This window comes from Felis catus, chromosome A2 (genome assembly GCF_018350175.1).
Source record: "Felis catus isolate Fca126 chromosome A2, F.catus_Fca126_mat1.0, whole genome shotgun sequence".
NCBI lineage: Eukaryota > Metazoa > Chordata > Mammalia > Carnivora > Felidae > Felis > Felis catus.
This window is the reverse complement of record NC_058369.1, coordinates 132,069,922-132,084,972: the sequence shown is the minus strand read 5'-3', so window position 1 is coordinate 132,084,972 and position 15,051 is coordinate 132,069,922. Positions and strand designations below refer to the sequence as shown.

At 36.6% G+C, this 15,051-nt stretch overlaps 1 long non-coding RNA gene across 1 annotated transcript; it reads left to right on the top strand.

Moving 5' to 3' along the window:
• Positions 1 to 4,235: 4,235 nt before the first annotated feature.
• On the top strand, positions 4,236 to 14,530 carry LOC123383974. The gene is made up of 3 exons (XR_006594437.1): positions 4,236 to 5,524; positions 11,533 to 11,619; positions 12,384 to 14,530. It is a non-coding gene; the product is annotated as an uncharacterized LOC123383974 (long non-coding RNA).
• The last annotated feature ends 521 nt before the right edge of the window (positions 14,531 to 15,051 follow it).

Below are 15,051 nucleotides of genomic sequence, written 5' to 3'. Positions count from 1 at the left end.
ATAAATCTAAAATTCACTTTCTAAGCCTAGGTACCCAATCTACTACTTCTTCCTTAACAGAAGGCACTGAACAAAGTATTTGCACCAAATGAATCCACTTAAAAGGAACAGACTGAAAATGTAAGGGTAATGGAAATAAAAAGCTAGACCACAGGGGAAGATTCAAGTGATCACACACCTTAAATAATAGAAGTCTGTGAATTCATGCTGGCAGACCTAAGTAGGTCACCTAATTGGTTGTTTACTGTGCTGTTGGATATGAAGCATGATAAAGTAAGCAGAAAAGAAACTGTATGAGCTTCATCTCCATAACAACAGAGAAGAGAACAATTGCAAGAGACCCTGGCCAACCACCTCCACAAAAGCAGTTTTAACCTCAGAGCAATGAGGAGTGACATAGCAAACTGCTGCTAATGTCTGAATAACACAGGGCATTGAGCCAGGTAAAAACTTTCCCTTTTCAGAGGACTGAAGACTTTGATCCATGGACAGATTTGCTGAACTAGCTGAAACCTTGAAAGACTGAGCTAACTACTGCAGGAATAATGTAAGATAGTAGTAGAATGAGAGTTTATTAAAAGTAATTTAATTGTAGTATATACTATAATAATGTAAGACAACAACACATACTAGTAAATATTAAGAGATTGGTGCACTGTCAAAACTTATCTGTATTATCAAGAATACATCTTGTCTTAGACATGGTACTATAAATGATAACTTGTTATTATGGCCTAAATAACATTTTGAAATAAGCGTTTTTTCCTTTTCTTTATCTTACTGAAATAAAAATTACACTAAATTTAACCTTTAACTTCACTTTTTCAAGGCATGACTGAACGAGTATTCAACATTCTCTTCAATAACCTTTTCAAAGCAATCTAGACAATTTTCTTATATTTATTATCATTTTCTAATGCATTGAAGAACTTGTTTGGGAGATGTGTTCACAGAGATTTTTGCCAGTGGATTAGGATTTTCATCTCTCAGCATAACCAATGGATCCGCTTTTTAGAAACTATAACCCTGGGACATTTGAACCTGATCTTTGATTTTACATTTCTGGACATTCTCCAGATGACTAAGTAATTCTCTAAGAAATTTTAATCTGGATTTTTTTTTGCCAATATAGAATATATTTGAAAGACTTGTTAATAGCAAATCCAATGTATCAGTAATTGTATCTCAGCACCTAATAAATTCTTCCCAACAGAATTCAAACTTCTGAGAGTTCTTTTCTCCCTGCTTCCCTCAGACCCCAGTTCTTTATCTCTTGAGTGTCTACAGGCAGGGAAGTTCCACTGTGTTGAGCAGCAGGACTGGATAACTTAGACTGCAGCCACGTTCTACAGACCATCAATAGAAATGTATGTAAAGGAGTAGAAAACAGCATTCAAAAAAATCTTTGCTGGTTTGAGGGGACATAGCCAAGATTTGGATGCCTCTCTTTGCAAGTCAAAATTTATGCCAGAAAGCTCTAATGAAAATTACTCTGCTTAACAAATCTACATGTAAGATCCTTCTAAACTCTGAATGAATTCATTCGCAATATGTGGAACATTTTTCATTTCTCTTTCTTCTTTGCAACATACATAATTAATTTAAGAAATTATGATTTAGGTCAGCCTATTATAAAGAGACAATTTAATATAAGCAGTCTTTAAAACAGACCTGTTTCTAGTAACTTTTATTGCCCCTTCAAAAACATTAAAGCAGTATCTGGAGTGGTTTAAAGCACAGCCTGTGATGTTGGGCTAGAAGCCCAGCACAGCCCCCAGCTACCACTAGCTGTGTATGATTTGGGTGAGCTACTGAACATCTTGAAGTATTGGTTCTCTTATCTCTAAAAAGAAGTCATAACAATAATAATTACCTCACTGGGCATTACTGAAATCTGATGAATTAATGTGAGCAATGACCTTTCCCTAGTGCCCCACACAAGTAAGTGCTCAACAAACAACTGCTTATTGTCATGTTTGAAAGAAAGCTGCATAATATTTTACTATATACTGCTCTGTTACCAAAATGTAACTGTACAATTAACATTGAATGGAAATGCTCCTATCAGTGAAGACTTCTGATATTTCTAGAATATAAAGCTGATTCTACTTCCTTGCATAAAATCCTTCTGTGATTTCCCATAATCTTGCTAATAATATGCAAACCCTTGTCATGCACGATACACAAATTCTCTCATCATCTTCTCCCTCCTTGCTCCACATTTCCTCAATTTTATCTACTACCACTTCTGGCCTCAATAAACCCAACAGTCCTACAAAACCACTCACAGCCCCTGAATATGCATGTCGTGCTGTTCAGGCCCCTGTACCTTTGCCTATGCTGTTTCTTCTGTCTTAATCTTATTAGTTTTAATTATAAGACATTAAAAGAATGTCTTTTTTAAAAAAAATAAAAGCATGTGTTTATATGTCTGCCTCCATTAAGCTATGAGTTTACGGATTACAGGCTTGGACTTTGTCCTGTTTACTATTTCTCCAGCAGAGAATATTCTGTTTGGTTCATGTACCTGCTCACTAAAATTTGTTTTAATGAGTGAATTACTGACCAAATGTATTCACTGACATTTTTACCAGTTTTCACCACCTCTGTTATTTCACCCTGATTCAAATTGTCTTTGCCTCCATTCTGGTTTCTCTGCATCCATCGGCTTTTCTAGAGTCTGTTCTAAACAAAGTAGCCTGTGATAACCAATAGCCTCCAATAGTTTCTATTTACTTCCAGAGAAAGTCCAAAGTCCTTACAATACCCTCACAGCATGAAGAATCAGGGCACCATTGTCTCATGAACACTTTTTCCTCCTACTTTTATCCTCTACCACATCAGTATATCCATATAGTGCATTTCTTTAAACACAGTAAGTAAGCATGCACTTGCCTCAAGGCCTTTGCTCTATCTGGCAAGTCTTCACTCACCAATCTGTACAGTTCTTTACCTCACTTTGTGTGAGTCTTGCTCCAATATCAATTTATTTTAGAAACCCATCTGGTCACTACATATAAAATAATAACAACATATAAAATACTCCTACAACCAACAATCTTGCCCCAGCTTTCTCAATCCCATTATCTTCCTTCTGTACTTTTCTTCCTAGCACTCATCTCCATCTTATTTATATGCATGTGTTTACTTTTGCATTTATTTATTGCTTGCCTTTCCCACTTGTATATAACAATTGCAAAGTACGTATTTAATAGATTAATATTACATTTAGTGTTATGCCCATTGTAGAATAATATTCTCTTTTTCCTGGCTAATTAATAGTCTAGGTTTACCTTCAGCCACCCCTATTGCTTTTCTCTGCTTTCCTTAACAAGGAAAGAAGAAAACTTAGAATGTATGTTTTCCTTAATGGCCAAAAATGAGAAATATATTTAAGTTGAAGAGTCATATTTAGGAGGTTATTCTGTGCATAGCATGGAGGCAGGGGGCCTAAGGAAACTTTATAAAGTAGGCAATTGGACTTTGAACCTCAGTTCTTTATTCTTATATACATTACCTTCCCCACTTATATCATCTGCCTTTCTCATTTCAAGTAGTCAGTACTTTGTCTTCTTTCTCCCCAATTTGGAATTCTGAGTGACTCTCCATTCTGATAACTGACCCCTTTCTTCTATATTAGACACTCTCAAGGAAGGGCTTCTTGCTTTCTTCCTACTGTAGACACTTTTCTCATAAAGCATTAGAAACTCACGCAAACTAAATCCTGAGAGGATTTGAATTTTGCCAGAGATTAAAGTCTTAAAATAGAAAACTGAAATTCGACTATGGATTATGAAACACCAGCAGGAATGAGCAGAGGCTAAATTTTTTTTATATTAAGTCTTGTTAACCCTGAAATAACACTTCTAAGAGGTCACTCCCCAATGCTAGGTCCTAGGCAAAACAGAAAACTAACCAACCTTCTCAAGAGTTGAGACCTAGCTTTTGTTAAATATCTAGAACTAGAAGAATATACAGCATGTAGTGGACACTATGTAGACATGTATTATTTCTTTAAAGATTTTTGTGACTTAGTTGTAATCTAATAAACTTGAAAAGAGATAGGGGCACCTGAGTGGCTCAGTCAGTTGAGCGTCCAACTTCGGCTCAAGTCAGGATCTCACGGTTCATGAGTTTGAGCCTCACGTCAGGCTCTGTGCTAACAGCTCAGAGCCTGAGCCTGCTTCAGATTCTGTGTCTTCCTCTCTCTCTGCCCCTCCCCAGCTCACACTCTGTATCTTTGTCTCTCTCTCAAAAATAAACATTAAAAAAAATTAGAAAGGGGAATTTTACAAGGTTTCTACAATTATAGTTCTACTAAATTGCTTGCTTTACAGTTTCCTTTCTATCTTCCCAAAGTTTTTCATGTCTTTTCCTGGTCCAGAATGCCTAGCAATTTCTAAGTATGTAGACCATAATAAATTAACACCTTCTCCATGCCCCAAAAGGACATTTTTATAGAACTTTCAAAGGTTCTTTCACATGGTTACCCAAGTTTCTCTTGGCCCTCAATAGAGAAGTTAAGTGATCTGCCCAAGGTCACAGAGCTGATGAGTGATAAAAGATGGATGAATCATATCCAATGACCATGAGGGAGGGTTCTTGGTGCTATATTATCCTCATATACAAGGATGATGTTACTCACCTACCATTGTCACACTCACATTTTAAGTTGCTATACTAATGACAATGATGGATTTGCTTTGATCCACCCATATATTCCTATCTTCATTCATGACCTACAGAGTATGTTGTTGTTTTTTTAAATATTCAATTAATTATGTAAGATCCAGCAATTACATAAGATGCAGGAGTGGCCAATTTTTAAATCTCTACAATAAGATTCTCTAACCAATTGATTGATTTTTAGAGAGAGAGTATGCAAGCAGGGAAGAGGGGCAGAGGGAGAGAGAAAATCTTAAGCAGGCTCCATGCTCAGCACAGAGCCCAATCCAGGGTCCTATCCCACCATCCAAGGTGCATGACCTGAGCCGAATCAAGAGTCAGATGCTCAACTGACTGAGCCACCCAGGCACCCCTCTAACCAGCTAATTTAAATAGAGACCTGTCATGGTGGATATCAATCAACAAGGCACCAATTAATTAGCTCCAGGAATATTTATATAATGAGTCAGGCCTGGGCCTAAGTCTTGACAGGTGTTCAGTCTTATTTGTATTTCGGTAATGCTATTTGTTGTTGTCTAATGTTTTAATGTATTTTTATTACACAAAGGTTTCTTGGTGAAGGGCATGGATTTTTTAAAAGCAATTAGTAAATTATGAATCGTCTGATACATATTTTATGATGACTGAAGTGATCAAGTCAAAACTACATTTATGTATCATGTGTTTTTAAAACAAACATTTTATTTAATTATTTTTTATTTCTAATCCACTGAGAAATCTAAGAAAAAAGCATGAAGGAACAGAGGAACAGAAGCAGAAAAGGGCAATCAATGTTAAAAGACTTGGACTGGATTACTGAACAAAAAGCATTTGGACTGAATCACTGAACAAACCAGAGGTACATCTTTTTCCTTTCCTAATCCTCCCTTTGCACTTGCCATTTGTTAATGTGGATCACTACTATCACATTAACCCCTGTGGGTTATAAGTGGTATCAGCAGGCTGAATTAAATTTCTATTAAAAATGCATTTGGAGAGGCGCCTGGGTGGCGCAGTCGGTTAAGCGTCCGACTTCAGCCAGGTCACGATCTCGTGGTCCGTGAGTTCGAGCCCCGCGTCGGGCTCTGGGCTGATGGCTCAGAGCCTGGAGCCTGTTTCCGATTCTGTGTCTCCCTCTCTCTCTGCCCCTCCCCCGTTCAAGCTCTGTCTCTCTCTGTCCCAAAAATAAATAAACATTGAAAAAAAAATTTAAAAAAAAATGCATTTGGAGATTTGTGTCATATGTCTTCAGTTGCAGTTAGATATATACCTGTGAAATTTGGGGAGGTAAGGATCAAAATGGTCCTGAATATGTTTTTACTTTAGGTAATGAATTATAGACAGGATATGTATTTGTTTAACCAGATCTTAATAAATTCTCAAAGTGCAAGAATCACATAGAATATTTGGAGGAGGAATATTAATACCAATACTCAAAATAAATAGCTACATGTTTTTATTATTCTCTGTTCTCTTTACATTCAGAAATCAGGAGGAGATTAACAGTCTACAAGTACATTTTTTGATCATTGATAAAAGATAACTTCAAATTAAGCCAAGCTATTCTTTTCTTACTCCTATGGTACTTAGTTGACGTGTCGCCTGACACATCATGTATTAGAACCTCTTTAGGAGATGACATTGTAGAGGAGACTAAGCATTGAACACTGTAAAACAGTGTTTTAAAAAGTGTGTTCTGTGGCGCCTGGGTGTCTCAGTCTGTTAAGCGTCCAACTTCGGCTCAGGTCATGATCTCATGTCTCATGGCTTCAAGCCCTGCATCCAACTGTGTGCTGACAGCTCAGGGCCTGGAGCCTGCTTCAGATTCTGTGTCTCCCTCTCGCTCTGCCCCCTCCCCAACTCATACTCTGTCTCTCTCTCTCTCAAAAATAAATAAACATTAAAAAAAAGTGTGTTCTGAGGAGCAACAACAGAATTACTGGAGTGGTTATTAAAGTGCCAATTTCTGGGTCCCAGACTAAACCTCCTAAATCAGATTTTCCAAGGCCAGAACCCAGAAACCTGACTTTTCAATAAGCTCCAGAGTAAATCACATGCTAGAGAATTAGTGACTTACTGGAGGCTAATTTCTAACTCTCATACAGCTCATTCCCTTGGTGAGAAGTAAAAAAAAAAAAAATGAGAATGGAAAAGTTGGTAAAGAAATAAAAAAGCAATTGATCATTGATCTCATATAGCAGAGATAACTTCCCCTACACAGTTTTAGTTTTGCTTTGTGTAGATCATGAGTCTACACGAATGTGTTTTAAAAACTGTATTTTTCCTGAATTTGTAATCTAAATTCCTAGCTGTGAAAATAATTAATTCTTAATTGGGATAATTCACCAAATTATACCTTGAGTTAGTGTAACATAAATCCTTAGACTGAGTTAGGATGAATTTAAACAGTGTGTACAATAAGAACAAAAAAATGGTATGAAGGGGAAAGAGAAGGAGGTAGAAAGAGATACAGATGAAAGCAGATGAGTAACTCTTCTTGGAAATCTACTTCACACCTACCTGGCAAGAGATTATAGAGTATCATTTTCCAAGAATGAAACAGTCCTCTTAAATATTTTTCCATATTAGACAAAGGGATTATGCAAAGGAAAATAGTACCTATGTGCCTCTGAGATGGGGGTGGCCAGAAAATATTTAATAGGATGAAACATTCCACTAGCCCTAAGCAATGACTGTAATAAAACCTTGGCACTTATGAATTTAACATTCATGATTTTCACTATTGTAGAGTGACCTGGGCTCCTGGCATGCAGTAATCTGTAATTTTGATGAGGCACAATTTGAATTGCATGTGTTGAAAGGATAGGATGTCAGAGGGAGTCCTTCAGTCTGTCACGGCACCTGGGCAGTGGCCTGGCAGTGGAGATGTGACCTCTGTTACATATGTGCAATAAGGCTTATGCATCATCTCCCACCACCCAAAAGTTAGCTTTTAGAGCTGTTGATATAAGTAGGGAAAAAGTCAAAAAGTCAAAGAAACAGATAGACATTTTTGAAAAGGCAGAATTTTAAAATTAAAGAATAGCATATCATTGATAAGAAGAAACTCAGTTTATGCTCCTTATGAAAGAGTATAACATAATGGTTAAGCCCATGAACTTTGAAACTAGACTTCTTGCATTCTAATCAAATGGATTTCTAATAAAGTCCCAGCAGTGCCTGCCTCAGTTTTCTCATCTGTCAAGTGAGGGGTAATTATAGTGTTGTTCTCAAAGGATTATCATGAGGGTTGAAATTAGTAAATATTTATAAAGGGCTTACAACCGTACTATATCAATGTTTGTTTAAACAAATTTCAGTAAAATTAGCATATTGTCTCAGGGTATGTTCAAGCCAGGAGAGACAGAGCTCATCAAGTGAGAAAGTCTTAGCAACATGTGAAAAGACCTTTTGCATAAAAGGCATGTGTACCTGGATGGAAATACAACTTCTAGGAAAGCCAGGACTGTATAAACAATACTGCTTTGTGATTCTGGAAAATTTTTTACAGGAGCATCATGTCTGAAAAGTAAACACCCACTATATTGAGCTGATAAAACAATAAATGATTTCATTGGGGGAAAGCTTCATGTGAATATGGAAACAACTTCACCTAATACGTAACTGATTTAAAAAAATAATGAAGGATATCTGCCTGAGGACTCATAGAAGCTTTATTTTCCTGTAGTAACATCATCTATGAGACAGGAATATTTGTCTTGATCTTCCTTTTTTCACTTTGTCAAGTGTATTCCTTGGCAGTTGGCAAGTAAATGAGCAAAACCATAATCATAACTTCTCTGTATATAGTCCATTTCCTCAAAAAGCTGTATGAGCATAAAACATACATTCTCCTCCTATATCCTGCCAGAATGTCAGTGAGGCTGGCCTTCAAATAGGACTCTGGTGCATTCCAATTTACAGATAAGCATTACTTATTGTTGGGAACGCACTGTAAGGATGAAGAATGCAGGAACTGCACTGTTAGGAAGAATAAAGCAGCTTTCAAAGAATGGTGACATCACCCAGCAAACTTGCTGTCACTAGAATGAAATAAATGGGAGAAGTTCAACTAAACTCACAGTCTGAAAGGTAATTTAAAGGCCTCTTTCTCCAGATTGGTGTGTATAAATGCCCAATTTTCATTCTTATCTTTGCTAGGATCAGTAACATCAAATACATAAATAGAATTGGCAACTAACAGCTTCATTTGTTCAGGGAAGAATCTTTCTATGACTCTATACTCACAAACCACTCCACCCCCATGTCAAACTGCAATTTCCCTTGCAAGTAATTCACCTTAAGTTAATTATCTCCCTGCAGTTGTGTTTAAATTCCAGTTTTAACAGGTGCATGTGGCTGGTTTAAAAAAAAAAAATTGTAACTTGAGATATAAATGATACATGGTAGCTGATCTCACTTATCTTCATAACGAAGGTATCTCATTGTTCTTTACAAAGAAAAATAAATGTCATATGAGACCAGTTACCCTAGATTTTCCTCGGTAGTCATCGGATGCTTGCTGTTACTACTCTTCTCTGGAACCAAAATACTTTTAGGAAATTATACTGAATGACATACAATCAGGAGGTATGATTGTATACATTCAATGCCCTCCATGGCTAAAACTGCTCTCCATGGCTAAATTCCTGTTGTCACTTCTATGCAGTTAAATGATTAGCAAAAGGCTAATGGCTACCAGCTCACTGGGCTGTCGGCTGCCTACCTGGTTCCACCACTGCCAGTGATGTGCTGCTCTGAAACACCAAAATGGCAGCTGCCATCTTGTCCTTTGAGATTTAAGTAAAATTCAAGGTTAAATGTAATGCCTTCTCTACATTTCTGAGCATTTCAGGGACCTAAATTTTCATTGCAATTTCCTGCTCTGAATTTCTTCAGTTCCCAGTGGATTCTAAGTCTTTGATCTTGCAGCCATTCTCTTCCTGGAATCTGCTCTGTGAAGGCCTAGAGAATTTAGGCCTTTCTCTGATTTATCCCAACCTATTCACCCTTCGCTAGAGATAATCACATGGAGCACTCAAGGTCTGGAGCACAAGGATTTTTTATTTTTTGTTTATATATTTATATTACATATAAATATACATATATATTATATATATTTAGTAATTAGTAAAAGTTTATTGTGCATACACAAAAAAGACAGTTTGCAAAACCAGGAGCACTGAAAAAATGTTTTATATATATATATTTAGAGAGAAAGAGACAGAGAGAGAGAGACAGAGAGAGAGAGAGAGAGAACAAGCAGGGGAGAGAGGCAGAGGAAGAGAGAGAATCTTAAGTGGGCTCCACACTTAATGCAGAGCCCAACATGGGGCTCCATCCCACCACCCTGGAATCATGACATGAGCTGAAATCAAGAATCAGATGTTCACCCACTGAGCCACCCAGGTACCCCAATTAGACCCTGCTCAGCTTCTGCTCTTTTCACCTTGTAGACATCCTTTATTTATTATGTATAGCAACTGAGCCAACCATTGTCAACTCACTCCATGGTCTGATACCAGATGTCTGCAAAACCTGCTAAAGGGTCCTCGGCTCTGGCCCTCATTGTTCACTCAGTAGCACAGAGGAACCAATGAATGGTTTACAATTTTCTTTTTCCCATACTAGTCTCTGTGCATGCTTCCTTAACACTCACACTCTTATATATATTCAAATCCTATCATTCACACTGGGGTTATTAAGTCCTACTCTGTGGGGCCAGTTGGACTAACACAGTAATTTGACTCCTTTTATTTACCTGTTGAGTCTGTTAAAAAAATATTTGAGCCAAAGCATAAGAGACTCTTAAAAACTGAGAACAAACTGAGGGTTGATGGGGGGTAGGAGGGAGGAGAGGGTGGGTGATGGGTATTGAGGAGGGCACCTTTTGGGATGAGCACTGGGTGTTGTATGGAAACCAATTTGTCAATAAATTTCATATAAAAAATAAATAAAAAATAAAAAAAATAAAATAAAAAAAAATATTTGAGATGGTCCAAAACTAATTAAATGAATCAACCAAACAGCTAATTTGGTCTGTCTTTCTCCTAGCCTCCCTTCCTTCCTTCTTGCCATGATGACTACAAAACAATTTGCAAAAAAATCATTCTACTTTGTGATAGAGAAGGAAATCTGGGTCATATAAATTTATACCTATAATTTTAAAGCTCCCAGATCCCTTCAAGAGTATTACTGTTAATATTTTTCTCTAAATGCATAAAGCCTAGAGTTGGATATTGTGTTATGTATCTTTGTGAATTGAACTTTAATCTCTAAGTCCAAATAGGTAAAATAGAATCTGAATTGTTCATGAATACAAATAAAGTATTCAAGATTGCACAGAAATTAAATGTCTTATACCCTTCGTTTGCCCAGGTCATGGACAATAAAATAGGGTCACAATTACATAGGCAAAAATAATATTCTCTAGTTCTACTTCAGTTTGCTTGATAAAAAAAACTCCAGGCCTCTCAAATCCCTTCTAAATAATTCTGAAGTCACGTCTTACCTTTGTTCTCAGCAGCCACCAGACAGGGAATATTTTTATCCTTTCCTGCTCAGGCCTTGCTTCCTAAAGCAATGGCTGCTGTTGAGGATCCCAATGTTAGAAACAAAGGTGTCACGATTTGTGCCTGGACTCCTTGCTCTGTTTTATTGTTTCTCAATTTCAAATGTAGATAAGCATGGTTTCCTGTTCAGACGTCTGTCATCTGTCCTCAAACAGTACCCCTTCTCTGATCTTGAAGTGAATCTTTATGACATAGTCGACAAGTAAGGTTTATTGCCTTATGCTTTTTCTCTCTTAGTGTGATTTTAGTAAAGCAGTTCTTTTTAAATTCTCAAATGTAATTTCCTCTCTCTCAGACATACAGTGTATTACAGGCTGGGATCCAAGTACAGATGTTATACTCACCTCCAACTGGTTCACTGCTTACCTTTCTCCTTATTTAGGTAAGTCCTATGCCTTTCAGAGCTCCCCAGAGATCCTTCCCCTCCATGAGACTTTAAAAATGCCCAGACCTTGAATCAATACAGCAAAGGCTCAAGCCCAGCTTCAGCAGATTTGTCAACAGGTAGGTATAGGAGAGGGCAGAATAGAAGCTAGAGATCAAGTCTTTCACTTACCCTAAGTCTCTAAATTTCTAAGTCTTGGAAAGAAGAAAGCTATTTTTGATTCTTTCCCTCACCCTATCCCTCATTTCTTTCTTTCTGATTATCTGTGCTGCAGGGTACTGGCTTTTACATACTTCATCCAAAAAGTAGGGATAGATACTAAACTAAACCTGATCAGGAGAAAAAGGTACTAAGTCAGGATTAAAATTCTGAACCTGAGGAGCACAGAGGGTTTTCATAAACAACTTTGCTGTAGTTTCAGTTCATGGTTAACATCCCTGCAGTTTAAAGGAATCTGTATGTTTAAAACCATGTGTTAGTGATTCGTAGATAATCACTATTTTTGTAATTTCCACATTAACATTGGTATCTCGTAAGAATGTAAGTGAAGGTGACAGAATAAATAAATAAAAATAAGGTGAAGGTGACAGAATAAATAAAAATAAAATATCGTCTGTGCAGGATATTTTTAACCCCTTAAAATTACTCCCGAAATACAAGATAGCATTTGACTTCCATTATTGCCAATATTACATTATTGCTCTGGGGTGAATGGCTAGAGGGGCTAATTGCCTTCTTCCTCACCCCTTTGCCTTTTGCAGTGGAACGAACTTCTGAGAACTGTAAGCCATCTGGCATGCTGCCCTCCTTAAGGTTAAAGTGGATCCTTAACTGTCAGGTACTGACTGGTGGGTTTGAAGCTAGGTGACATTTTGAACAAATTAAAAGGTGATCTGCTAATGCACACATTTCATACAGGTTTTTGAATTGTTTCTTTTTATTCTTTTTGATTTCTCCCTAAATATTATGTTTCTTTTGATCTACTGTGAGGAGAGTTTTTCTTCCTAGGGTCTCTGGATTACCTGTCCACAACCTCCCCCTTCAAATAAACCCTCAGATTAAGTCTTGACTACCTTTAGCACTGTGAACTTAGATAAAATAGTGAGAAGGGGAAGTTGCCTAGAATTAAAGCTTTCAAAATGCTTCTTCACATCACCTTGGCACCATTATGGGGCTATTTAAACCATGGAAATTATGTGTATCACTGAAATGTATCTATTTTTCTTCTTTACTGTCAATATGTATTGTAAATGTATTTAAGTAAGTAAATGTCAGAATTATAGAAATGTTTATACTTTTTCATTCTTTTCTGTTTTCCTCTTGGCAGTCTAACAGGTGTGGTCTCTCCACATTTACAACATTGCTGCTTTTTTCTTAAGAGTCCCAAGAGACTATAGTGGAGTCTGTGTCTAACCACACCTAAACAAGTGATAGATTAAAAGACAAATATTATCAGTTGTTTGGATACCTTGTTTACCCTTGCCAAAACTAACTGATTAAATGGCTACGTATTTAAGAGAAAAAAATAGGTAAAGTTAAAACAAAGTTAAGAGAGTAATAAAGGACTCATTTTTCATTTCCAAACATTGGTCTATATAGACAGGCAATGTTGAATGTGTCAAAAGATTATGCCTATGTAACATCTTTCAAATGCTAATCAAGGGATTATATGCATATTCTATTATTTGTATGTTCAGGAGGCAAAGGATATTTTCTACACATTATGTGCTTTTGTCAATGTCATTAAAAGTAATCTCTTCCTATTCACTTAACATGACTACTAATTTCAGGTAGTTAGATAATAACTATTGTATCCTATATGAAACTCTTGTATAAAAGATACACAGATTTTAAAGTGTATGAGTAATAGTAACTTTACAGTGGAGAAACCTGGTAGACAACCCCTTAACCAAGTAAAAAGTCATTTTGATAGCACCTCCACAGGGTGTGATGACACGAGCACATCATGTCTGTGGTATTCTTCCCCAAACTCTGCAACTTCAGTCTATTCATGAGAAAATATCAGGCAAACCTAAACTGAAGGACATCCTACAAAATACTTGATCTCTACTCCTCAGAAGTATCAAGATCATGAAAGACAAGGAAAGAGCAAGAGACAGTCACAGATCAGAACAGACTAAGAACACATGATGCCTAAATGCAATGTGGTATCCTTTATACCCAGAAAAATAACATTACCAGAAGAACTGTGGAAATTTAAATGAAGGCTATAGTTTGGTTTATAATATCATACCAACATTCATTTCTTAGTTTTTTCTTATAAATGTACTGAAGAAATATAAGAAGTTAACAAAAGGAAACTGGGTGAAGGGTATACAGAAACATTCTGTGCTATCCTTGCAACTCTTCTATAAAGCTAAAATTATTTTGAAAGAAAAAGTTTATCTAAAAATGAACTTGTAACTCTGAGAGCTTATTTATAAGTTTGTTAATTCAACATACTTAAATAAAATAGAGCAGAGCAAGAAGTTCCATTCTGGTATATAGCTATATCTAAAGATCGTTATCTATATTTATATCTGTATCTGCATCTAAATATAGAGATAGGCACACACAAATACTCACACATACACATAAGTACACATACACATTAGCTTTCTCAGTAAGGATAAGATGACAGGGATGAGAAGTGTATTCTGGTTTACTGTAGACAATAAGATGCACAGAAACTATCAAGTCCCAATGAAATCTGGGATTTCTGTTTAATATTCATATCTCTTTCTCTCCTAAGCCCATTAGCTCACTTCTCCATAATGCATCAGTTCATAGTGACATCTATAAAAGTGTTTCTTGCCAGTTTGTTCCTTCTAAAATTCTTACTCCTTTTCCCATCTGGCTTTGCAAATACATAAAATATCTGTGTTGCATCACATTATTTAAAGCAGCCTCCAATGATATACAGTGACTTCAAGCGTGGCTTAACCGTTCCAATATCTGATGCAAATGGCTTCTTTAATACTCCTCAGATCAAGCCACCCAACTTTGGGCCTAACTGTTGTTTATCATCATCTGTGTAGCAGTCTGCTCTACTTTTCTTCCGTCTGTTCAGGCTTAGGCAAGCTTACTGTTGAGCAATTGCATTCCTTACTATTGCCAAAACAGGTTTTATTTTATGTAATTTTACACAGCCAAACTGCTCCCCTGACAGTAGCCACCCTGCTAGATGCAAGCTCATCAAGCTCACTGGTAATAGCATCCGAGGAAATATAGTCAAGAATCATTTAAGTGTTGACGTCAGGAAACAAAGAAACACACTTTCAGGGTATATGTTTCTGATTGTTTACCATCCAGGACTGGATGACCAATTCAAAAAAGTAGAGGTATCTTTTGATCTTCTATGATATTTATTCAGTGAAATTTAAAATGCCATTAAGTAAGTGATCTTGACCATAAGTGTCATACACCTAC